This window comes from Nomascus leucogenys, chromosome 4, assembly GCF_006542625.1.
Source record: "Nomascus leucogenys isolate Asia chromosome 4, Asia_NLE_v1, whole genome shotgun sequence".
NCBI lineage: Eukaryota > Metazoa > Chordata > Mammalia > Primates > Hylobatidae > Nomascus > Nomascus leucogenys.
In genome coordinates, this window is record NC_044384.1 from 24,188,654 (window position 1) to 24,215,255 (window position 26,602).

Genomic DNA, 26,602 nt, shown 5'->3' on the forward strand with positions numbered 1-26,602 from the left:
CTTCCGGTTTTTTTTTTTTTTAAGTTTTTCTTTGTTTTACTGGAACACATAGGTGTTGAATATGCAATGAACAGAAAATTTATGGAGGGCAGAATTATGAGTATCTGAGGAAAGTTTAATTACTTTTATAATTTAGATAAGCTTCATAATTTATTGTAACACGCTGTACTTTGGCACAATTTGTAACAATTATAAAGCACTTGAATTTAGGTTCTTTACTTGGCAGCTATCAACAGAGTTAGCTGTATGAAAACTTTAAGCATTTACTTTCCTTCCTCCGTCTTGCATTAAAGGCTTACGCTGTAGTGGTTTTGTTGCTCCCATTTTCATTTCCCACATCTCTGGGTTTTATGTATCACAGTATAGTAGGCTTGGAGTTATACACTAGGAAGCAGACGAAGAGAAAACCTGAAGATAACTCCTGATGCCCAAACCTAGGAAAGGAAAAAATGGGGAAGAACTCAGATGACTCTTGGAAATGATTCCTGCCTCAATTAAAAAGACCTCACCACTCACCTCCATGTAAAGGACAGATCCTGAATTATTCATGTGATTCAGAAATCAACATTTAAAAAAAGAACATAAATTCCTTTTCATAATTAAAGAGCAGTGTAAAATGGCTCTTTTCTTAGGTCTAGATTATATTGCTGTTAAAGGAATTGCTGCCTAGCATACAATTTTTTGACGTTGTTTTCTGCAACATCAATCTTATTTGTTGTCCTTTTTTGTCATGCCTGTTAAATGTGTATTTTTCTGTGTTGATATTGAAACTAATGTACAAAGTGTGACATCTCCAAAAACTGATTTGGTTGTTCCTAAAAACATTTGTCCTTAAAAATATATTTATTTGCAGCCCAGGAATTTTTAGATTCACATTTTTCTTTTTAATAACTAAACTGCAGAACAGAATTAGCTGTCATAAAACCTTGTACTTGCTGAACAACTCTCATAATTAAATGATTATAATGATTTTGTGTGACACTTTGAACTTCTAAAGTTCTTTCACATCTATGTATGTTTAGGACAAGATTTAAAAGTTAAATTATTCTACAGTTGGAGTAGAAATAAGTGGCCAAGTATCCAACTTTTGTACCTCAAATACCTTTTTTTTCTCCCAAATACCTTCTTATATTCTCCACCGACTTTGTGGGCTGGCGAAGTGTGACAGAAATGGGAGCTTTACTTCTGGCCTTTGATTCTCTCATGTTAGTGTAGGTTTTTGATAAGTCACTTGGTGCAAAACACTGAAACAGCCTATCTATTGGCTTAAATGAGTCAACAGTCTGAATCAAACAGGTTGTGAATTGGTTAAAATAATAAACCAGTAACCCTGTGGTTGAGCTCTTGATGATTAAAGAACCAGACCTAAGAATGCATTTATAGTCTTTTAAAAGAAAGTAAAGACTCCCATTTCTTTGAGCTGTGTCTCTTTGTGTAGATTTCTTTATTTTTTTTTTTTAAAGAAAGGCTTCATTATCTGTTTCAGATCTTTATAGATGTTGCAATAAGATACTCCTTTCTATTAGTATAGGATTGAAAGGATCAAAGTTAATAACTTGAACTGAGACGCTTTAAAATAACAAAATAGTTTATTATCTCTTTCCTTTTCAAGATTTATGTTCTTACAAGGGTACAATGTTCCTGATTGAATGTGGTCCTACTGGTAAGGATTCCATACAATAGAAGAGTAATTCCCTTGTCTAGCATTCTCTGGGTTGTTATAATGTTGCAGGTGAATGTGTTCTGCTGTGCAAATAAATGTAGTTCTCTTATTCACGTTCCTGATGACTTGCATCCTTAAACCCTTTTGGTCAGGGTATTATTGTCCTTTATCCTGAGAAATGTCTGTGATTGTAGTGCCCTAATACTATAAATCAATGGGGACTGAATTCAGCGCCTGCTAAGTAGTGTGAGGCAACCCTTTAAATGCAAATGCATCAGGGCTAGTTTTAATGTAATTTTAATAAGGCTGAAACCATTTTGAAGTAGACTTAAATCATAATACTAATCTTAAAAGACTCTCTGTTTAGCTGAGAAGTCCCTTTATTCTCACTGGCCATTTTTCCTCTGCGTGCATCCAAACCACCTTTCATGTGATTCCACAGTTTTTCATTTTTTTTTTCTCAAATAGAATATATGTACAGTTTGTGGTTACTTTATTAGTTGGAGAAGAGCTTTTATTGACTAAAATTGCTTCACTTCTTTTTCTTCCTGGTTGTACATGCCTGACTAATCTGTGTGTGTGTGTGTGTGTGTCCATAATATTTCAAACAAATTGCTATGTTTTGGTCAGAGAAGTAAAAATCTAGCTGTCAGTGTTGACTGGAGTAGTTATTTAAGAATATAATATTTAAATAGGGTAGTAAATGCAAAGTAATATAAGAATGAGGAAAACATTTACAAAATCAAGCGTGACCTCAAGTCCAATATTTTTCAATCTTCTAAGCCTGTTGGTTTCACCACCTCACATTATTTCAATGTATGTGAAATATATCTTGCTGTTTATATTTGGGTTGATGGGACAGGTGCAGGATCTTTGACCTGGGGAAATAAATTGGATTAAGGACTGGCTTAACTAGTCTGCAGAAACTGTAGACTACAGAAACTGAAGGCAAGAACCTACTGTCACATCTTTTGCAGAGAGACAAAGGCATTTTGGTCTTTGGATATTTTACTTGGGATATGTATTTTGTGTATTTGTGTAATTGTGTATTAATTTACACAAACTTAAGTGAACAATATATTAATATAAGATTCATCAAATAATTTATAAATTAATTTTCCCACCTTTTTCTGTGTTCAAGAATTATCAAGGAGATGTGTAAATATTGAAGCCTATACTATATTCCATTTATTAGCTTTTAATGTATTTCATATAATTCAGAAAACAGTAATTTATCATTTACATTACTCCCCTTTTCCTATTGAGCCTTCTGAAAGAATCATGTAGACCAGCATTTTTAAAAAAAGCTTGTTTCAAGACATGTTAATAGAAATTTTATTTTCAGTCCATTCTGCATTAAATATTTTAAAACACCCTTAGAGAGTGATATTATTTGTAATGATTCCCAAATTGCTTTGACCAGAGAACTCCTTTTTTCATGAAATACCTCCCATGTGGAACATTCTGCAGAAGACAGTTTTGTGAAATGCTAATTTAGCCCAAAAGGTTTTTTAAATTAGGGCCTTTCAACAAGTTGGTAGTGGTATTTAGTTTCTTGTTTTTTAAAATAGACTTTGTTTAGGATAGTTTTCTAGGGTCTCTGTGCCACTCACGCTAACTGTCCTGTCATCTTGAAAAATACTACTTGTAACATGTGAACAGATACGGAGGTCCTCTACCTGAATATTTTAATACCAAATAATAGCTGTATCTTCTCAGATACTGGTAGCTACGTCAATGGAGATGTGAAATTGGCTTCTATCAATGGCTTTTGTCCATTCCCCAAGAGAGGCCTGTCTTTGTGGGTGGAGGTGTTGGTGGATATGTGTATGTGTCTCCTTCTCTTACCCTCTTAACAGTTTGGTCACAGTGGTGACCAATGAGTATAGAGCACAGCCTTGACAATGCACCTGACTTTGGGCTCTAGCCAGATCGTATGAATGAGTGAAGCAGATGTTAAGGAGAGGTGAGTTTAGGGCAACTGGGGCATGCGTGCCCCCTCATTCATTCAGTCAGCATTTCCAAGAGTCCTGTGCAGGGCAAATAAGATCTATCTCAGGACCAGCAATATCTCACCCTTGGTATGAAGACAAGAAGTCAGGAGACTTGAGCTGTAGGTTTGGTTGTCTCCCTGCCTGGCAGGCTTGCCTAATTTACAGCAAGTAGAAAATAATCTGTGTCTTGTTCAAATCTAAATAACAATGCTTTAAAGGTAGTGTAGAATATTTGTTAAAAAGAACATATTAATTATGTTTTTAGAAGCTTCTGTAAGGAAGAAAGAAGTTTGACCCCCCAACTTTTCTCTTTTCTAGAACTGCAAATTACTGCTATTTTAAATAGACTTTGTTGTTTAACTATACATCCAGGAAAATCTAGGAAATTAAAGAAGCATGCATATAAATGATTGGAGCAGAACATGAACATTAAATTCAAACAGTGAAGAAATTAAAGTTAGAAATACTCTCAAACATATGAAGGTTCTAGAATCAATCCTTTAAGCACAGTCTGAGACATGGGATATCTTTGCACTTACTTGGACCTTGGTTTCGATTCCTGTGATGATTATTGGATTTGATGCCATCTGATGTCCTGTTCCTCAGATTCTATGAAGCTGAGTCTGAGATTAACTTAGGTCTGAGATTGACATAAAGGGGAACTGGTCCCTAGATGTCCTCAGGGCTGAGAAGTTATTGATTTCTCAAGTATAATAGGACTGCACAGACGCACAATTTGCACCAATCGGAACAAAATGTTTAACAAGTTCTGAGTATAGAAAACACTTTGCAATTTGAATTTCTATGATTCCAAAATTCAAAAAAGCTCCTTTTTGATTAAATGCACTGCCCTCAACCACACATGCTCATTTTCTCTGTCTACTGCTTTGTCATTCTGTTTATTTAACTTTACTTGGCATACCAGAGTTTTAACGCTGAGATTTTTTAAAGTACATATGCAAAATTGGAATGTGTCAGAGAACCTAGGAACAGATTCATCAAAAAAGTCATGAGGCACATTGCACATGCTTTAACATCAAGGTGTAAACGGAGCCCATTAAACCGTTAGTTAAGTGGTGATCGGGAGCAAGAGCCTGATTAGATTACAAAATCTTCTGTGTGTGAGCGCAGTATGTGAAAACATAACACTTGATCCTCACCACAGTGCCAGGAAGATTCAATTAGAGAACTGGTATGTGCCCAGATTTGGGGACATAAAGGGCAACTGGATTTTGAAGGAAAGATGGTAAGGAAACACCTGCAAAAATCTGCTTCTCTGTGCAACAGACTGGGTAATTGCATATGCAGATGGATAGTTAGGGATATAATTACTTGATTTGTGAACACAAATGCCCTTTCGATTGTGTGAGTGTTGAATTTTGCAGTGACAGGTGCCTGCGGATTGCTGTGTGTGTATCCTTTGCACCCCTGTTTAAATATTTGGCCTGGAGTATGTCTTCCATTCATTGTGAATGGAACCACCGCCGTTCCGCCCCCATGATGGTCTGGGGGAATTGTTATAGCTCTTAATGTCTCTCCAACTTTTTCTCATAAATAATAACCTTAATTTGAAACCTTAACTAAAACAAGGACTGCATAGAGGCATGTGGTGAAGGGCTTGCGAATTATGCACAGAATTCATTTTTTAAAGCTGCTGGATGTAACTCATTAGTTTTCATTGTTTTCTCAAAATAAGGAAAACTATTAACCAACACTGCAGACTAATAGCCTGGATTTTTTTTCCCCCATAATCAACTGAAGTTTAATGGAAAATCATCTTTTGAAAGACTTCCTTTTTTCTCCTTGCTTTTTCTTAACCTTTCCATTAATACTGTTCCAATATCTTCTCTAATCTCTCTCAACTAAATAGCATTCTCAGTCATTCCTTTTCTATGTCAACATTTCTATACCGCACTGAAGATGTTCGTAAAAATACTGGTGCAGTCCAAATGGGATTTATTTTTAAATTGAAGAATTTGTTAAGCACTTACTTATGTGGAATGGTCAGGTCATCTCCGTATTCCTTTCTCTGGCCTTATGGAGAAAGTGGAGGAAATGGTGTCTGCCTTTAATGAGGTTGCTAACGTGCCTGAACTACACAATAAGTTATTAAGTCATACTTTATGTGATTATTCAGTTTCTTTTTTTTGCTCCATTCTAAATCAAACTGTCTAAATAATTTTTGTCAAATAAAGGTTAATTTCAGCAGTTGTTGATAATAAACACTTGCATGTACTATTCATATCAATGTGTATGATACTCTGCTAAGTATAGTACATCAGTAATCTCATTTAATCTGTCAAACAATATATATTATTCCCATTTCACAGATGAGCAAACTGAGCTACAAGATTAAGTATATTACTCCTGCCATATAGTTAATAAATAGAAAGGGATTGGAGTTCAGAAATACGTGCCTCTCTAGCCCACGTTTGTTGCTGTTTTCGCATCTAATTTGCAAATATAAATAAATATATCTAAATAAATAAAAAGAATCTTGAATCTGCCTTTTTAAAGGAGCCTGCCAAAGAGAGGCAAAATAACCGCAGAAATCCCATTTTGACTGGCTTTGATATGAAGACTTCACACAACTCTTATTTTAATTTCTTGGTATTTCCTTATGCTTTGCTGCTCTTCTGAGGCACATTTTCTCAGTAAGATATTCTTTATGCTTTTTGACTAAAAATGTGGGGATTAAAGTTTACCCACAAAAAGGTTTGAAACCGTTCTAATACTTCATGTGTCATTAAAAAAGTATCCGCATGTATTTTGGTGCATGTGGAGAAGGAGCTGGCACTGTGTGCTCAAATAATGCTTGGAACCACCTGCTTTGAATGTGATCTGATTGAATCAAATGACGACTGCTTTTCATCACCGAGCCGGGATTGGGATGTGGGGGAAGTGTTTTGTTTTGATATTTCACATGTGCTTAGGTGTTCGTGGTTTCAGGTTGTTTAAGAACAGACTCTCATTGAGTGTTGGTGAGTCCTGTGGGGGAGATTTGAAAGCAACCTTGAGGATTTCTAGGTCTGTTTCAAAATTATGTCCTCTTGTGTGGTGCATTTATTTGTGTGTTCAGGATGCAGATTGCCTTGTGGAAAATGGCAAATCATTTTCCCTCATAAAAGGTTTCTTTTGTTTTTTTGTTTGTTTGGTCTTCAGCTATTTTTTTTTCGTAGTCGCCCCTCCTGAGTTCTGATTATCAGTACTTTCATCATTTATACCACTCGGTTCTCTGGAGTTCTTGGTGCACTGTGAGTCCACTTTTCTTGTTTGGGGTGATGATTAACATCGCCCTGATACTCGCCTGGTACTTGAGGCTCTGAACTTTATTATCTTCTCTTTGACTGCAGCTCGTGGCACTTGTAGGCAACGTGCCTCCCAAAGAGCCTGAAAGAGATTACAGCTCACTTCCTGCCATCAGACAGTATGTGGGGAGGTCAAGGGGTGGGCAGAGGAGAGGCTTGGTGAAATTCAGACTTTTGGGCCCCATCTAGAAGAACCTGCTTCAGTATCTCTTGGAGCTACCCAGGAATATGTATTTTTAACAGTGCTCCAGATCTGAGGGACAGTTGGAATTAGGAAAACTGTGGCTCTGATGCCCCAGTATACTTCTCAAAGTGGGTGCCCCCGCATCCTGATATGCTAGATGTGTTTTGTAACTGCAGATTCCTGGGCTCCACTGGGAGTGGTGGCCCTGGACCAGCCTCTGTCATGTGTCCCCTACCACATGACAGAGGGATTCTGTCATACGAATCTTGGGATTCGTATTTGTACGAACTTTGGAGAATGAACTGCCACAGAGATTCTAGGTGACAGGAAATTGTGGGATAAATTGGAGGATTACAAATCATGCTTCTACTGTCAGCACAGGTACACACAATCATCAAAATAGGGGACAGGTGTGTTTGGAAAGCTTGTTTTGTAAAGAGAGTCTTTCCTTCCTTTGACTTCTCTTCTTTACATGGAAGCTACGGTTCTGAATTAAAAAGAGACAGAGAAAAAAAGAGAACAATAACAACAAAAGGTTCCTGAGGCATACCTAAGCTGCAGGAGCCTGGGGAGTGTCCCTTGTTTTACTTAGTGATGGCTATTTGAACAGCCCTTTGCTTTGTCCTTCCTGTCCTCTGACGTGAGGATGCAGGATTGGAATCATTAGAAACCCTAGGTTAGTAGCGTCAGGCTCCCTGCCCTGTGTAGTCTCTGGGAGGACAGAGCTGCAGCTTAAGTTGTGCTTTTGTCTTGGCAAACACCTTTCAATTTTTATCCTAGCTCAGTTGCTTTGTTTGGCATTTTACTGGCCAATACTTCTTTTTTTCTCTCTTCTCCATCTCCTAATTCTCAACCTCTTCTGGGGCCAAAAACTTGGAGGAAAGACTTTAAAAAAACCAATTTCACTCCTGTTTATGTAATCGTTTCTATATTACAGAAGGCTATGGTATGTTTTAAAATGTATACATTTATTTCTTTGCTTTTCTCTCTTGTGACTGAATTTTCGAAAAATGCTTGAAATACGGACACCAAAACAGGATATATGTGTGTCACATTTAAACGGAAAACCCTGTTTGTTTTGTATATTAGACTAGAGCCAATGAAAACCCAGGGAGTAAGGATTTTCATGACCACAACTGAATATAGAACCTCATAGGTTTTTGTTATAAGTATAAATATTGAGAATAGTTTTGTTTGTTTATGCCAGTGCAGTTTTATAGCAAATCCTTTCAAATGGGGTGCAAAGCCATCCATGGATATTTGTAAAGGCTTTGCAAAATCATACATAAAATAAATTGTCCATTTGATTTGAACAAGTTTTGCAATTATTTGTGGCTTTAACAGGGGCTTTTGAAGGGCACTGTATATATCTACCAGCTGGTTCTACTTTTTTTTTTTTTTTTTAAGAAAATGGAGAGCTTTGTATACAATCCCTTGGGTAAACCAGTAATAAACTATATATCAAGTAGTCAAGTCATGCCATTTCAAATCTGTTTTACATTTTAAAGGGGTAATAATTTGTGAATTTCATCTCATAGAAATTTTTATGCTTCAAATCAAGTTGTTACCCTGTCCTTGTCGGTTTTTTTTTTTTTTTTTTGTCGATCCCCTCACTCAGTGTTTTAGAGAAATAAAACATACAATGGAAGCTCTTGCTGGGAAAAAATACTTTCTTATTTATTATATTGTATCTTGTAATAATATATTTGTATCACCATTTAAAAACATTCTTTTAGTTATTGATGATTATTTTGTCAAACTATATGAATTTGGTTCTGTTTTTGTGACAAAGATTCTGAATTTTCGTGTTTAATAAATGCACTTCTTCACATGACAAATGTTCATTGAGCCCTTAGCAAGGCATTGGTGTCAACCCTGGTTCGTAGGTGCCCAGAGTTCCTGTCCTTCTGAAGCTTGCATTCTGGTGGGGATAAATAAACAAAGATACCAACCAACAAATATAAATATATGTATATGTATGTATGTAATTGATTGATATCTGTGTGTGAATGTTTCCTCAATGGCATTATGCATTTATTTATTCGTTCTTCATGCATTCGTTGTGTGGGAAAGAATGTTTTCCAGGTTGAGGAAAGACACGAGACTCCACTGCCAGGGATATATTAGGTAACGGTGAAGAGTCTGGTGTGATTGAGGCACAGAAGGAAGTGCCAATGTAAAGTAACATGAGAAGAAGGTACGCACATATCCTGAGCACCTTAAATGCTAGCCTAAGGAATTTTAAGTTTATACCCAAAGCAATAGGGAGCCGCTGAAGATTTTTGTATGGAGAAGTGACAGTTGTCAGTGGCTCATAATAGATTGGAGTGGGCACCTTTGCTGAAGTTAGGGAACCTGTTTTCAGGTCCTTATTATGAGAGGTGGTAGTTAAAAAAGGAAAGGAGGGAAGGGGGTTGGCAAAGGCTGCAGTTAGTTACATTGAGTGAGGTCAAGTAAAATGTTTTGAAGCATTCCTATGGAGAAGTTCCAGATCTTCTCACCTTTCACGACTTTGTTAGACTCACTCTTCAGTGAAATAAGACTGGTCTTGATTTTTCTGTGCGTCTTGAGTTAAAGCGTTACCCTTTTGCTACCTGGGCTCTACGATTTCACCTGTTCTCTGGCCACACCTGGGAATTCACTTCTTTGTGCTCTTCAATATTTGATTTCCTTCTTGTCTTCTTTTTGTTGTTGTTTTTTGTTTTTTGTTTTTGATACAAGAGTCTCACTCTGTCACCCAGGCTGGAGTGCAGTGGCATGATGTTGGCTCATTGCAGCCTTCACCTCCCGGGTTCAAGTGATTTTCCTGCCTCAGCCTCGTGAGTGGCTGGGGTTACAGGTGTGCGCCACCACACCCAGCTAATTTTTGTATTTTTAGTAGAGATGGAATTTCACCCTGTTGGCCAGGCAGTTCTCCAACTCCTGGCCTCAAGCCATCTGCCCACCTCAGCCTCCTAAAGTGCTGGGATTACAGGCAGCATGAGCCACCATGCCCGGCTTTCCTTCTTGCCTTTTCTTAAGAGTCCTGCTTCAGGGAAACTTCCGTCTCCTTTTCAAAAACTATTTCAGTAACAATCCCTTGATGTTTATTTACCATTTGTAGCTTAAACTTAAAACTTTTTCCTTGTATTAGTTATTTTTCAAATAGACTTTTTGTCTCTTCAACTAAATTTTGACCTCAGGATTCATAATTTATTTGGAGAGGTACAAACAGAAAGTTAGGTTCTGTCCCATATTTCTAAGTAGTAGGATTTATTTTTCCTTCTATTGAAATGAAAATGTAAATGGCCTTTGAGGCTCCAGGAGAGCCCACAAAATTTTATTTAGTCCAAAATACCGCAAAACTTCGGTATTATTAATACTTAAAGATGGTTTGCCTCAAGCAAGAAATATGAAGCTCTGAGGAACACATTCTGTGTGTGACACATGCAGACAGTGTGGTTTGCCAAATGCTAACTGATCCAGAGTGAGGTTCTTAACCTTCATCAAGTCAGGGACTGCTTTGAAAATCCGACATGAGCTATAGACTCTCTTCCCAGAAAAATGCATATAGCTAAATACATGAGGAAAATTCTGCAGTCCGTAGGCTGTGTATGTGGCATGTGTGTAGGTATGATATTGGTAAATCCAAAGGAAAAAATGCTTTTTAGGTACCTTTTGTAGCCATTAATGTTACCTGTGCTAAGTGCTCATTAGGTATTTGCTGGCTGATTCTATTCATGTGAGGGCCACAGGGACCAGGAGAGGTGAGAGCAAAGATGCATGCACAGATCAGAGAAGGGTTAAGTGGGGGAATTATGCAGCATGTCACTTATATATTTCATGAAAATGATGCTTCTGTGGGCTTAGACAAAAATGAGTGGCCAGGAGAGGATTGCCGCTGGATAGATGAAGTCTAGATTTATCCACAGTTGGTATTTCTTGTTAAAGAACCTCAGTGAGCAGTAAGTTCGTAAACCTACTGGGGTGCTGGTAGAGGAGGAGATCTACTGTTTATTTTAGGATGTTTTCAGCTGCAACAAAAGAAAACCCTGACTTAAATGGACTTAAACATAGGGAAATGTATTACATTATGTTACCTATTCCAAAATCTCTGGTGGTTTCCCTCCTCTGTGTACTGCTTTCATCCTAGGAATGATAAGGAAATTCCTGCTTTGATTCTGGGCATTACATCCAAACAGTAAAATCATCAAAGAGGATAAGTGGTCATCTACTGATGTGTCTCTTTCCTTGGAGTAGGGAGATGTTTCTAAGAACCCAGCAGAGGCTGCATCTTTGTGTTTTAGTGCTCATTTTGAAACCACTACCTGGCCTGGGGAAGGCAAGGGGTGTGATTGGCTGCCGGACTTGGGGGTTTCCCTCTGGAACTGGAAATGAGGTCACCTGTTCCTGATCCACTAGGAGGAGTGGTGGCTATGTGAACAAATAGCAATTATACCAAAAACTGCTGCACGTTCTACTAAGAAGGAAGAAGAGAAAAATAGATATTGGACCAGCAGAACTAACAGTGTCATTGTATCTTCTGATAAACTCACATTCTGAATAAAAAAGGAAGTCATGTTTGTGTTTTTAAAATTTATCTAAATCTGTGTTAGTTTCTCTACCACAACACATGGGGTACATTCATATGCTTAAGTCCATGTGAGTGAGCCTTTATAATAGATGTTCTGTCCACACAAGGACTGGTTTCCATGGCCCCCACTCAGTTTACTTATGGGCCCCACTGCCATGCACAATTAAGAAAAAGATGAGATTTTAGCAACTTGGACCGAACTATAGACTTTGCCTAAACTCATTATTTACAGCAGCACTTTTCTTCATAAGTGAATTGTTAATAGGTTTGATTACTTATTCTTGCCTTGGAGAATTTTCAGGTATGGCTTACAAAGTGATATGAATTGTCATCTCTCAAATGCATCTTTAATTTAAACATATTCTCTAAGTTTCTGGGTAGAGAAAGAGGAAAAAAGTCTATGAAAATGAATTTAAAATGCTTCTCAGAGTCAGTATTAATTTAAACCGTTGCGATTTTCTGTGGGGCATATTTAACCCAAAAGAAAAGCCCTTATAATTAGGAAATTGGGATTCTGAATAATTAATTTGAAAGAGGAAAGTTAACTTTTTCTGCAGAGAACATCTTTCATCCAAATTTGGAGTTCCATTTTCTGCAGATGTCACTTCTCTCTCATAACATAAGAAAATGGGTAAGAGGCAGTTTGGAAAGAGGTTGAAAGGAGAAATTATAGTTTCTCCTCCCAGCTTTTCCAAAAACTTGCCTTGAGGACTTGGGCCAAGCCCTGACTTTCTCTGATGTATAAAGTTGTAAAGGAAGATGAAATACTGTGCATGAAAGTGCTTTGAAAAATCTAAAGCAGTAAACTGCTCTAGGGTATTTATTGTTAGCGTGGTGGTTCTGGTTATTATAAATGAAGCAGAACTTTAAATATTAATGGTACTGTTGTTCATCAATGGGGAGGTTACAGGGGAAAGGTTTTCCAAAAAATGCTGAGCTGTAACTGCCATCCAAGTAAGTGACGCAGAATGCCTAACCCACTTTCTATCTTGCTATCACCTGATCACCGAAAGCTGTTTCACTGTAGAGGTAACAGTTGTTTTCTCCTCTGTCCTGAGGCCAATGATTATATAATATGTATCAAATCACTAGGGTGCATATCAAAGTGAGCATAAAGAGGCAAATATTTCCCTTTACAATGACCATATAAGAGATTATTTCTGTCAGGGGATAAAGCATACATGAAGCCTGACTGTTTCACTGCATTTTTACTATAGAAATCACTGAGCTTGAGACTTGTACATTAACTCCATCTGGTCATGTGACTGGCAAGTGAAGTGTTTCAATGTGTTAAGAGGACTGATCTGCATATTTCTTGCTGAATCTTAATCTGTACTTGCATATTTGTGAAACAAACGAGTATTTAAATTATGGAGAAAAGATGTACTGTGCCAAGCTAACCTTTATAGCATACCTGTGGTTGTAGTTTCTCTAGCTAACAGTGGACAAGGTGAAAACTCATTATACATTTTCATCATGTTAGATATTCTTCTCAAAGTCACAGGAGCTCTGCAGAATGGTTCGTAACTTTATGAATGCAGCTGGCATTTTGGATATATTTTGTATGGACGGCCCTTTTGAGGGGCTAAAGACACAGCCATCCATTTCACCAAGAGTCGCCGAGGACATCTTATTGCCCCTAGCCCGTGCTGGGTACTGAGGGTGGGATGGAAGGCAAACCAGACACAGCCCTTGTGTTTACGCAGCTTATTCTTCAGTGGGCAAGAAATTACTTGATAATCCTAAAAATGTAAAATTACATCTATGACAAGTCCAATGAAGGAGAAGGACAAGACACTTGATTGAGGAGGACATTTATTGCTAGTCAGGGGAGACAAGGAAAGCTGACCCAAGGAAATGATGATTCAACAGAGTTGATACAGGAGTGAAATAGTCATAGTAGGAAAGTGGAGTGGTGGGAGTTGGGAGGAAAGTACTATATTTGAGGAACCACGTGTTCAAGTTCTACAGCAGAAGGGCCAATGAAGTACTTGAGTGTTGTCAAAGGCAATCAAGGTAACTGGAAGAGAGAACACGAGGGCGTGAGGGTATGTTATCAGGATGACCTTGATGTTCACAATTAAGAAAGTTGCGTTAATCCTGACATCAATAGGAAGACTGAAGTATCTGAAGGAGGAAGTTTGCATGTCTGTTCACAAAGACCTCTTAAGCAATACACTGTACACTATTCATATGCCAGTGGTTCTTGGGGCGCTGTCTCCAACTGTGGTTGTCTCACTACTGTATACTCTACTCCTTCCCCAGTGTGTGCTATCTGTGTGATTTGTGTGGGATCACTACATCCCTGGTGGACTACTGTGACTGGACTAAAACAATCAAGGTAATCCTATCCCTCTCATCACGGTGATTAATTTGGGTCATGCAGGCCTAAGCAAATCCATGCATGGTATTTTTTGGCTTTAGGGATTGTTCCATGATGGTCCCAATCAGGACAAAGTTCAGCAGGAATTTTGCTCTTTTATAGACTGAACTTGCTCCCATTGAAAGTCAATGAGGAAGCAAGTGTATCTGTAATCCTATGACCATGAGAGAAGCCTGCTTTAGGGTGAAGTTGACACGGAAGTGTCAGAGGTGAGGGGTACAAAGAACCTTTTTGTCCTTGCTAATATGGTAGATCCACTGGATCTCAGGTTGCATCTGATACCTGTTGAAGTTTTCTGGCTTTTCTCACCCCTAGGCCCTTCTCCAATCCTGATGCTAGCTGTTGACAACAGTCATTATTGAATAAATGTCAGAAACCTCATCTGAATTCAAGGAGTCTCCCAGCTCTTTCTAAACCCATACTTGCTCGTTGTAACTATAGCTCAGCCCAAGATGGAATAGACTACCTTGGTGAGAACAGGTGTATGAAGAATCACTGATTAAAAGATTGTTCATAACATATCCCATTCATTAGGCACAAGTCTATTTCTTGAGACATTGTTAAGGGGTAATTCTTGGAAGGACATAGGTCCAAAATGTTGAATGGGACGTCTAGAAGTGAGGGTGGTAAAAACGAAGTATATATTGATTAAGTGAAGAGTTACATGAGTAGAGAAACAAAATGAAGCAGAGTAGAAAATTAAAGGTTTTGGGAGGAGTACTGCCTGAATTTAGATGTTTTTAAAGTATAGCTTTCTGTCTTCATGGGAATATCTTTTTGATATACTGACAAAAAGAAATCCAGGTGTTCTTCACTTTTGTAAACAACCTGGTTTTTCGTGCAGGGAGCACAGACAACAGGATTTCTTGCCAATCAGTTACCATTATGAGGCCTGATTTTTCATCTGTAAAATGAGGATAATACAGTCTACCTGAGTAATGGCTGTGAAAGTGAAATGAAGCAATTTGAGTACAAATACCTCACAATGAATGATTGTTTTCATTGATATGGTGGTAAATGTTTAATAACCTCCTTTTCAAAGAATAAAAGCCATTATTTGTCATGTTTGCCAATTTCCATGGTGTAAATACTCCCAACATTGTGCCAGTTCTGAGTTACCAGTGTGTTACAAAATTGAACATGGAGCTAGAGAAATACACGTATAATGCCGGAGAGCTCACCAGGAAGCCACTGCTTTCCTTCTTTCCAAATTAGATACATTCCAGTGTTTTTTTTTTTTTTTTTTTTTGAGATGGAGTCTCACTCTGTTGCCCAGGCTGGAGTGCAGTGGCGCAGTCTTGGCTCACTGCAGCCTCCGCCTTCCATGTTCAAGTGATTCTCCTGCCTCAGCCTCCCAAGTAGCTGGGATTACAGGCGCCTGCCACCATGCCCAGCAATTTTTTGTATTTTTAGTAGAGACAGGGTTTTACCATATTGCCTAGGCTGGTCTCAAACTCCTGGCCTCAAGTGATACACCCGCCTCAGCCTCCCAAAGTGTTGGGATTTCAGGTGTGAGCCACCGCACCCGGCCCATGAGCCACCACGCCTGGCCTATGCCAGATTTTGTACAAAGTAAAATCAATCCTTGTCTCCCACCACTGTTATACTAGAGTTTGTTTGATTTTAGTGACATCTGTATCAGGGTTGACACAGAATTAATAACTGAATCAATAAAGAGACCGGGAACAGGGCACCACCTTACACAATGTGACGTGAAAAATGTTGAGGTGTAGCAGTTTATTCCCTTAGGTTAATCATGAACCTTTCTGTTAGGCCCCTTTGAAATTTAATATCACTCTGTCCTAAATCACCAGTACCTTGCCAGTGTTGATTCTAGCCCATATAACTCACCTTTCTCAAAAATTCTGCTATGTTTGTTTTAGTAACCAAATACTGTATTTTATTTTCATAGGATTTTCTTCCCAATCTAGATTATATATTTCAGAGAGAAAGCATCCTATTTTATGTACATTTTGTATCCTTTTGGTGTCAAATACCATGCTATGACCATAACAATAAGTGTAATACACACAGTATCCTCCCCCCACCCCCTTGCTTTTTTTTTGAGTTCCTACTGTGTTCCAGGTTCCGTGGTAACATTTTCCTTGTTGTCTGTAATCATCACAACAGTACTGGAGGGTAAATACAGTCATTCCCATTTTACAGATGAGGATACATTCAATGTGAGATGTTAAACACTTTCTTCAGAATTGCCCAGGTAGCAGGCAGCTCACCACACCACCATGGGTGGTATTCAAAAGGTAATGGTTAAGAGAAAGAATGGATAATGAATATCTTGAGTCTATTTTCTTGAGACAGACGAGACTGAGCAGCCTGAGAACATTTGGTGCTCAGAGGGAGGAAATGCTAAGAGGGGAAAACAAGTCTGAAAGGGAAAGAAGGATAGTTCAAAGACCAGTTTCCCCTGCTTCACAATTCTGACTGGTGCCAGCTCTAACTGCGTATGTTTGCTTTACTTGGAAGATAGAATCATAGCGCCAGAATTCACGGAAGTCTGTTTTGGAAGATGCATTAGTCAGGGTATGCTAATTGCTGGAACAAACAATCCCCAAACTTCAGTAGCTTAACACTGCAGAGGGTTATTACCCTCTGGTGTCACAGAGCAATGTGGGTGGGCTCTCCTAGCCTGGCTTCTTCCATGGCTCAGGTCTGCTATCCCCTAGGACCTTGGAGTTCACTAGATACTGGTATCAGGCTGATCAAAGAGGATAAGGAGAGTGCATAGACGATTACATGGGAAATTTTAAGAGCCAGGTCTGGACAAGGCAAGTATTACTTCTGCTCACATTTTATTGGCCAAATCCTAGTCATATGATCCCATGACTGCAAAGGAGGTTGGGGAATTTCAGATTCCTAGGTGGTCAGGGGCAGAAAGAGATGGGGATTGGTGAAAACATAGCCTGGCTTTAGCCACAGAGGGTTACACCAGAGGCCTGCAAGTTTGGTGACCACTAGTTTTCAGAGGTATTGGGTGTTTGATAAAATCCAGTGTCTTCCCGAGGTTGAGCATGAGCCACATATAAATAACTTTCCCAGTGACAGGCCATCAGCAGACCAATGAAGATATTGGGTCTTCATGTCTTCATTGGACTGCTGATGGCCTGTCATTGGGGAAGTTATTTACCTTCTCTGAAGAGAAAATAATAACTTGCATTTCGGAGTTGTTTGGGACACTAAAGGAAATCATGAAGATGGAACTGATTTGTTAACTAGAAATGGACATAAGTTTTGGTTACAGGTTTAAAATGAAACTTGCAATGTTTGAGGAAGAAAGGGAAAATGTTAATGCAAAAACAAAAAAGGTAAAGAAATGGTGGGAAGTAGGTTATTGGCACTTTTTCTTTGGAAACCCATTGCCATATTTCATGTAATTAAACTTCATTCCTTTTAATGAAGCAATTCTTCTAAATAATACAGAGATTTCCCACCAATGTAATATTTAACATTTATAATTTTCACCTTAAAGGTTGAACATTTTTAATTTTAAAACTGTTTGTTGCAGTTTAAATCTCCTTATGCCACAGAACTGTGGACTTTCTCTGGTTGCAAAATTCTTTACAGTGCCTTGAATTGAAAAGGGCTTAAGTAAAAAAAAGCTGGGGGAAGTGGGGGCCTTTTACAAACAAATTACAACTCATTTGGTACAATAAGGATAATTCATTTTGTCTTGTTTTGCATGGCTGTATATTGTTTTGAATTCATTCAGCATTTCGGAAGCTTGATGTATTTCTTTTCTGTAGGTTTCTTACTTGTAACTGCAGATTTCGCGGTTTCTTTTGTGTACCACTTGCCTCCCAGAATTTGGCCCAACAGTTTTGAGTAGCTGAACAATTTATCAGGGACAGATCAGCTGAAATGTGGCTCAACTTGAGTAAAGCAGAAGGAATGACATAAGGTTAGGTGACTGATGTGTGAGTTTTTGAATTTGATCTGGTTTTACATGGAAAGGTTGAAGCAATGATCCATGTATTCTAATAAAAATCATCAGTACAAATCAAATAAAATCTGGCTTAGTGGCTATTTTCCCACTGTATCACTCATGGCTAGCCTGTGCTGTTACAGACCACATTTGGCAGGCACGGCTTTTTCCTCCAACAAATCTTAAAGTAGCATTGCAATCTTTGCTGTGTTAAAAAGGCATCTTTTCTAATCAAACCGTCTGCTAATCTCATCAGATAAATCATTATTCTCTACTGACAGCTCGGGCTTTCCTGGAACCCCTTCCCTGCTTCTTGTTTTCTCTCAAGATGCCTGGTTATTGTCATTCTTCAGGTCTTTGCCTCTATCTCCTTTCACACTAATGACATTTCTTCCATTCCTGAGGAAGAGTTACAGCTTTTTACCATTCCACTTACTGCCAGTTGGTAAGACCAGTGCCTCAGAGCAGCTCATCTCTTTCTGACCGGTATTCCACTAGTTATCAGATGGGCAAAAGGCAGGATACATAGAAGTTGCAGACCTACTAGAACCAAAAATGCTTATTCCCAGGAATTTGATGTGATTAAACCTAAGAAATCATCAGTTGATACGTTCTTATCTCTTTCAGGTGTTACCCCCAACAGCTGGGCTAGTAAAGTAAGGCAGATGTGTTTTCACTACTTGAGTAGTGAACATGTTTTATAGAACCTGAAAGTGAAAGTAAGGGAGGCAGTGTGGTTTGGAGGAAACCTTGGTCCATTTTTTCCTCATAGACCTGTCCTGCTAGCAAAGTCCAGGGCGTTTCTTAAACTGATGGCAACTGTGTGTGCCCTGGTGGTGAAATGGTATTGCAGTGTGCCTGGGCACTGCCCTGTGAAAAAGGACACACAGAGGGGAGACTCACAGTTTTGTTTTCATTGCTGACATGGTTTAAAAATGTACGTTACTAGCTGCGAAAACTCAGTCATTATAACACCGTACACCTTTCTTCTTTCAGCAAGTATTCCTTGTGAACATTAGCAAGTATTCTCTTCTCTGTTAGAATTAAACAGGTAATCGTAATAGCATGAAAGGGTGAAAGTATGTCTTATGCAAAATAGCCTCTTTTATATAGGGCATCTACCAATTTTCTTGTGATTTTTGTTTTTTCCTCTTTTGAAAAATGATTTCAGTCTGCTCGTGTTTAGGTAGGTAACTTCTCTTGATCTCAATTTTATATTTTAAATGATTCCAGATATAGCATTTTAAATGAGATGAGTATATAAAAAATAGGAAGCAGAAAGCATAATTAAAAATTGTGGTTACATTGTCATGAGACCAAATGACCAGTCAGACTTCTCTGACCAATTTCATAAAAAATAAGGAGGTATCATTTGAACAAGTTGTAACATATGGGAACTGTTTTAAACACCATCATTAATATCAAGAAAGTATTAGGAAATGCAAGTTTGTGTATCGTGTGTGTGTATGCTGATTTTATACACACACACATGCACACACACATTTATAAGCCCAAGTAAGAGAAACCTTTGCCAATGTCTGCCAGGCGTTTGGCTGAAGTGGAATTGTGAAGAACATTTTCTCAGCCTTTATAAATTACAGTTGAAATATGTCAGCACTGTTCAGTTTATAAAATGACAAGGGCTGTAGGCTGGGCATAGTGGCTCAGGCCTGTAATCCCAGCACTTTGGGAGGCTGAGGCGGAAGGATTGCCTGAGCCCAGGAGTCGGAGATCAACCTGAGCAACATAGTGAGACCCTGTCTCTACAAAAAATTCACTGGGTGTGGTGGTGTGTGCCTGTGGTCCCAGCTACTCAGGAGGCTGAGGTGGGAGGATTGCTTGAGCCTGGGAGGTTGAGGCTGCAGTGAGCCCTGATTGCACCACTGCACTACATACACCCTAGATGAAGAGCAAGACCCCATCTCAAAACAAAAAAACAAAAAACAACAACAACAAAAAAACGACAAGGGCTTCATCTAAAGGTTAAAGGGACTGTTTCTACGTTATATTGGTTATAACAAGTTAACTCACTCGGTATTTTATGATATGCTTATGCTGTATTGAATGGCAAAGTTCCTCTCACAGTCTTTTTTGGGGTCACCCTTCACTCTTCGCTTTGTGAGGGTGTCTAGTTCATTTGTATACCTGCTCTCTAAATGTGGGAATATATTCTTTTAAAAGTGGCAACTTATCTCTCCCTTCTAAAATATTTTAGATGTTTCCAATTTTTTTTTTCTTGCACGTCAGCCCATGGAAACCACACTAAATTTTTCTGTGTCATGAGTATGCTTGTCTCTGCATTTGAATTTAATTGGGAAGTGCTCTGCAATGGCAGGTCTCCTTTTTACACAATGGTTTACAGAATGTGGTGGGAGGAGGCATCGAATAGCCTGTTAGGATAGCATGGCTCCAAAACTGATTCTTTAACTTGCCTTTTATACATTGCATTAATTCACAAGTGGATCAGTCCATCTTGTCTTCATCTTGGCCAAATTCCTTCAAAATTAATAGTAAAATATGCCTGAATATATTCTTATTCCTGCCCTCCCCACTCCCACCTAGGTCACAGGGCTACAGCTAATCATTGTCTGCATTGAAATGTCACTAGATGATCAACGATTGAAGAATATTTCTTACCAATTCAAACAGAACAGAAACTTCAGTCAAGTTTAGCATTTATTGCCCTACATTTCTGCGGCTGTCAAAACCAGTTGATCAGAGACGTGCGGATATGTAAGGAAATAGGAAGCTGTGATGGGTTATCGCTCGTCTAAGAGTGGTACAAGTGAGACTTGAGGGCATTATCACTTTTTACCTTATACATTTTTGTATTTTAATTTTTTTCCATAAGCACATACTTAAAAATTAGTTTGAATGTTCTTAAGGAATCTTTCCATAGATTACTGATTAGTTCAACAGGGACAAATTATAATCATACATTGCAGAATTTGCATGCCACTTTGACCAGGTGATCAAAATTGGCATAACACATGAGGGGCAGACCAACATGCCAAGGGGCTCTGGAAGTGATGTCCTGGGAAGGACACCAGACCACTATTGTAGTATTATATCCACTGGAATATAATCATGAGGAAGCATCTGATCCTCCCAAATTGAGAAACATTTCCATAAAATAACTGGCCTGTATTCTTCCAAAATTCTAATATCACAGAAAGAAAAGACTGAGGAATTATGTCTCATTCAAATGGATAAAAGAGATAGACAATTCAGTGCAGTGCATGATCCTGGACTTTGTCTTCTACCGGAGATGGAGGAAGTGCCCTATTGGAATATGGATTATGGATTGGATCTAAGTACCCACAGTATATTATCTGATTTTGATAATAGTACTGTTTTTGTTCTTAGGAAGTGCACACAGAAGTACTAAGGGGTAAAAGGATATAATTGATGCAACTTACAAATGGTTCAGAAGCAACATATTATATAATTATAACTGCACTGTAATTAAAAACTTTTAAAATTAGCTGGGTGTGGCGGTCCCAACTACTTGGGAGGCTGAATTGGGAGGATCTCCTAAGCCTGGGAGGTTCCGGCTGTGGTGAGCTGTGTTTGTGCCACTGGACTCCAGCCTGGGTGACAGAACGAGACCCTGTCTCAAAAACAAACAAAACAAACAAAAACCCCAAAACTTAAAAAAAAATGTAAAACATGGGAAGAATGAAAAAATTATACATTTTCCTTGACTTCAACCCTTGATCTTTTCTTGATCAGTTCCCAGGTGGGGCTAGGATATCTGTGTTTTTTATGAGGTTCCTTGGAGTATTTGGGTAGTCAGCCACCATTTGGAGATCACCATGTACTGCCTAGATTATAAATTTCAGAAAGAGTTGCTGGAATCATTTCAAGATTGGTCAGGTGCCAATAAATAAGTAATAGAAACGCCCTCAAAATTGGAATTGAAAGAGTGAAAATTTATTTTATTTAGTTTGAGGATATGAACATGGTATAATATTGTCGTACTTTTTCTGGAGTTTAAATGAGTAAGAGCAGCCTACAGTTGACTGGATGGCTTAATATTTTTTTCATACCACAAAAATTAAATGCTTTACTAAACCATTCATTCTCTTACAATTCTGATGAACAAGGTTGTACTGTATGGTTGAGTATCACACTGTAAATTTAGGCAATACAGGTCCTATTGAGCCCATGGAGTAAAATAGATTTTCCCGTGATCCAAGCTATTACAATTTCACATGTGTAAAGTATTTCAAATTCATTTTAATAGACTGCTTCCCTTCAAATACATGTGGAGGTAGATTTATACAACTGTAAACAGTTTATGCATTTTTACAGATTTTCATTATATGTGTTTGATACTAATTTACCTCTTTTTAATTGTAGGAGATATAAAGAATTAGTAGTTTAAAACAGTAGGAACTGCATGTTCTGCTGTGATCAAGGAATTAGATAATCTAGCTTGTTTGCTTAAGGGGTCTGTATCTTGAGACTTTTATAGGGCAGTATGAAAGCCCTGAGTCTCCTTATTATGCCAGTACCCAGAAGATTGCTTTAATGAGAAGTAAAGGGCCTTTTTCCAATTACAAGGGAATAACTGTATTAAGTTTCTGTGTTATGTCAACCTGCTTTGATTTGATTACTATGAAAGAAATGGATTTATCTGTCAGTGTTACTTAATTAAGCCTTCTCATTGATGTTTTGCAGAGTAATATAGTGTGGTTTGCACATTTGAGCCTAAATACAGAGAAAATTGGCCTAAAACTAAGACATGACCCCTGAAGATAACATGCAAGATTGATCATTTGTCATTGCCAGGTCATAGGCTGCAGTGTTAAACATAGGTGGAAGGATTGCCATGTTGAAAGGGTAAAGTGAAAATCAGTTTATGGGAGTGAGTATTTTAAGCAAAAGGGGTTGTGCTGGAAAACTGGATTTTAGGGAGGAGTTTTGAATATGTAAAACTATTGACTTCACCAATATTACTCAAGCATCTGGGATAGGAAATGATGAGTATAAAACAAACAGGAGAGGTAGATTTTGTTAAAGTATAAAAGGAAATAGAAGAAAAAGGAGAAAGCAAGAGGGAAGAATGCCATTTGGGAGAAGTAGACCATTGTGGTTAGGCAGAGCAATTATAGCCTACAAATATTTCAATTAAGCCAGCCTCCCCTTCTCAGAACCTCACAAATGGCACCCTTGGGAGAAAAGAGGTATCAGGAAAGAAAAGAAGAAAAGAGGAAACGGTTCCATGTTTCATGTTGGCTAACCTTTCCCAAGAATAAATTCAATAAATTATTTACCAAATAGTCATTTTAAATACCAATTTGTATATCTGAAGTCATTACAATATTATGGATTTTGCACTATAAATATTACATGTATGGTTTGAAAAATACACATATAATTACATGTAGACATTATCAGACGTATATATTCAGTTTTATTAGGAAATGAAGCATATTCTTAAATGTATTCTTTAGTTGTTTAACGCTTTGCTTTCTAAAGTATCTACCTTTTATTTCTTGCACTCTGTGATATATCTTTAGAAGACGATATGTCTTTAGGAGGTACCAAACACCTACTTAAAAACTTCCTTGCAATATTTTCACATTTATTTAAGTACTTTGAAACTTATCTGTGTAATGTTGAATTTAGATGGTACTTTGATTTTTTTTTTCAAAGTCTTCAGATATGGTAACTTACTTCCAATTGTTATTCTCACCCGATTCGAAATGTTTACTCTCCAAGAAAACTGTCTTAGTTAAGACTGATTTTTAAGTGCTTTTAGATTGGTCACATTTCGAAAAGTCAGAGAAGGTATATATAGTTCACGTTATACTCTTGCTTGAGTTATTCATGGCTCTTATTTGTAGGATATTGCTTAAAAAGGTAGGATCCCCAAACGACTAACTTCTCTTCAAGAGGAAGACCCCAGCTAGCCAGTCCCATACATTTGAAAGGTTGCTAAATGGCACTCATCTCTCAGCATTTCACATTATATATTCAAGCTAGGGTATAATTCAAGTTAGATGATCGTTGACACCTCCAAATATATAAATTAATATATAGGCTTCAATGTACATTTGGTTCAGTTGCATAATTTAACTGTTTACCACCTTGAGCTCCAAAAAGATTTATGTTTTAATATAAGGAACACCACTGACATATTTGTAACATAACAGTTACCCACTTCATTTTGTTACTTTCTCATTATCTGAATTTTATGTTATAGGAAGATGCTTTCCCTGTTTATAACAGCACACAATGGAATTAACTCCATATCTTAAGCAGCAAAAATTTAGTGTTCATTTTTGAAAAACAGTTTATTTTGAACTTAAGGAAAATAATACCGTTTTAAAGGACTTATTAATGGAAGCTTAAGTTGGATGTTAAGGCTAAAATATTGCAGTAATTGTCTGCAAACAAATTTTTCCTACTATACTTTCTCACCAGCATATCTACCCTTTAACTTTTCTTATCATATGAAAAATACTATAAGATGATCTCATGCTTGACCTTTGAGTTTCAGATTTATTTGGTTAGGAAATCCATTAGCTCTGAGAAAGCCAGAGTTGACAGCAGTCATCTGAAAATGGAAAGCCCAGGTCTGTATTCTTTATATTTGACATATCTTTTTTTTTTTTTTTTTTTTGAGACAGAGTCTCGCTCAGTCACCCAGGCTGGACTGCAGTGGCACAATCTTGGCTCACTGCAGCCTCCGCCTCCGCCTCCTGGGTTCATGTGATTCTAGTGCCTCAGCCTCCCAAGTGGCTGGGACTACAAGTGTGCACCACCATGCCCAGCTAATTTTTGTATTTTTAGTAGAGATGGGTTTTGCCATGTTGCCCAGGCTGATCTCGAACTCTTGGCCTCACTTTCTCTGGTCTGATAGTTTTGATTGCTGTCCACATAAGCAAAGTGGAGCTTTGAGTAATCAAATCATAATCCACCTGCCTCGGCTTCCTAAAGTGCTGGGATTATAGGCATGAGCCATCACACCTGGCCTGACACATCTTAACATTTGTGTGGGAAGCATTGACACAACCCTCATTCTTTGCTTAGTCAGATTTGGGAAGTGCTGGAAGCTTCTTGTCAAGTTTCTTGTTAGTGCCCAGATCACTCATTCTGAAGCACCATATCTTATGTCTAATAGAAAACAGAAACAATCATGCTTGTGTGGACATCGTCTGTCAATATTTGAATCTCCTCAACTCTTCCTATGTCCGTAATAGTACTCAAATTTGACTTCAAATTACTCTACTTAGAGCTCTTATTATACTGGGTGCTAATGAAAATGTGCACATCCTTAACACGCTCTTTGCTGATGAAATATTTTGAACTCTAAATTCATCTGGCACTGACGGAGAGCATATGCCATCTCAGTTTGTGTGAGGGCTCAGCCAAGGGTTCTTCCTGGACTAGGAAATTAGTAGGAGCCACAGATGTACGCAGTTTGTGAGTCTCCATAATGGTGTGGAGGATATTTAATAGTGTCTGTTGTTGCAGGGAGAAGGTTTTGAGGCAGTGTAGACTTCATTGTGTTTCAGAATGATTATCTTTCCTGAAAGAACTTAACATCCTATCTCTGAATGCATTCTGAACGTGTTGAAATTTTTATTAAGAAATCAGTATATTTCTACAGGAGCAGGAATCTGTAGACTTAGAGCAATGCAAAATACCATTTTAGGCATTTTTCTGATTTCATAAAACTCTAGGGTCCTGGGTGATTGGCATGTTATAGGCTCAGAGTATAGAAAGGACAGCTACACAGCTCTACGTCAAATCAATCTAGGTAACTCTCATACTTGTTTATTTCAAATCAACCTTAAAGTTACGTGGTATTTAGTCTGTGTTCTTAGCTTGGGACTCTGATCAGCATACATAACTTCTGACAACATGTCATTTGTGTATTACACATAGAAATACATTGAGATATAAAGAGAATATTCTAATGGTAAACTAAGCCATTGAATAAATCTAATGCTTACTGAATTCTCACTCTGATGGTGTTATACAGGGTCATGGAGAAGGTAGGATTGTTTAACCTAAACGTTTTGGGCGTTTCTAAGATCCAGGAGAGTATTTAAAAATCACTGACCTGTTTAGCAGAACAAGGAGTCATAAAAATGTAAGGCTCAGATTTTCTTAGATATTGGAGGGTATTATTAAATTAGGCACTCATGATAAATATTGGTGACTATGGTAGATATTTACTACAGATCAAGTACTTTCCTAAGTGTTTAACAAATGTTAGTTAATTCATTTACTTTAACAATAACTCCTTAATCTTGCAAATACTATCATCCCCTTATCTTCTGTTAGAATATTGATTTTGGGGTATGTCTTCGGTTTTCACTTCTGTTCTCCCTGACCCAAGAGGCCATTACATTTTCAAGGTTGACAAATGTCCCCAGAGCAAAACATGTGTTTTCTTCTTCCCTAGGTTCCAGCCTTCACTTTGATTTTGGCTCTGTGATTCCTTGTTATCTTGTCTGCTCAGTATTTTAAAATTTTTCAAAAAACTGTTATCCATCATTTTTAGTTTTCTGTGGGAGAGTTGTCCAAATATACTAGCCTG

General features: G+C 37.9%; 1 protein-coding gene across 25 annotated transcripts in view; it reads left to right on the forward strand.

The window, feature by feature from the left end:
• The window catches only part of TCF4 (transcription factor 4), a 366,421-nt gene that overhangs the window by 93,509 nt on the left and 246,310 nt on the right, over window positions 1-26,602 (forward strand). The window contains exon 1 of one of the 25 annotated variants that reach the window (XM_030810394.1): window positions 25,303-25,306. The exons of the other annotated variants lie outside the window; for them this stretch is intronic. The gene's annotated coding sequence lies outside the window, so the exon portion shown is untranslated. Of the gene's footprint in view, window positions 1-25,302; window positions 25,307-26,602 lie in introns of those variants that run through there. 25 annotated transcript variants of the gene reach the window in all.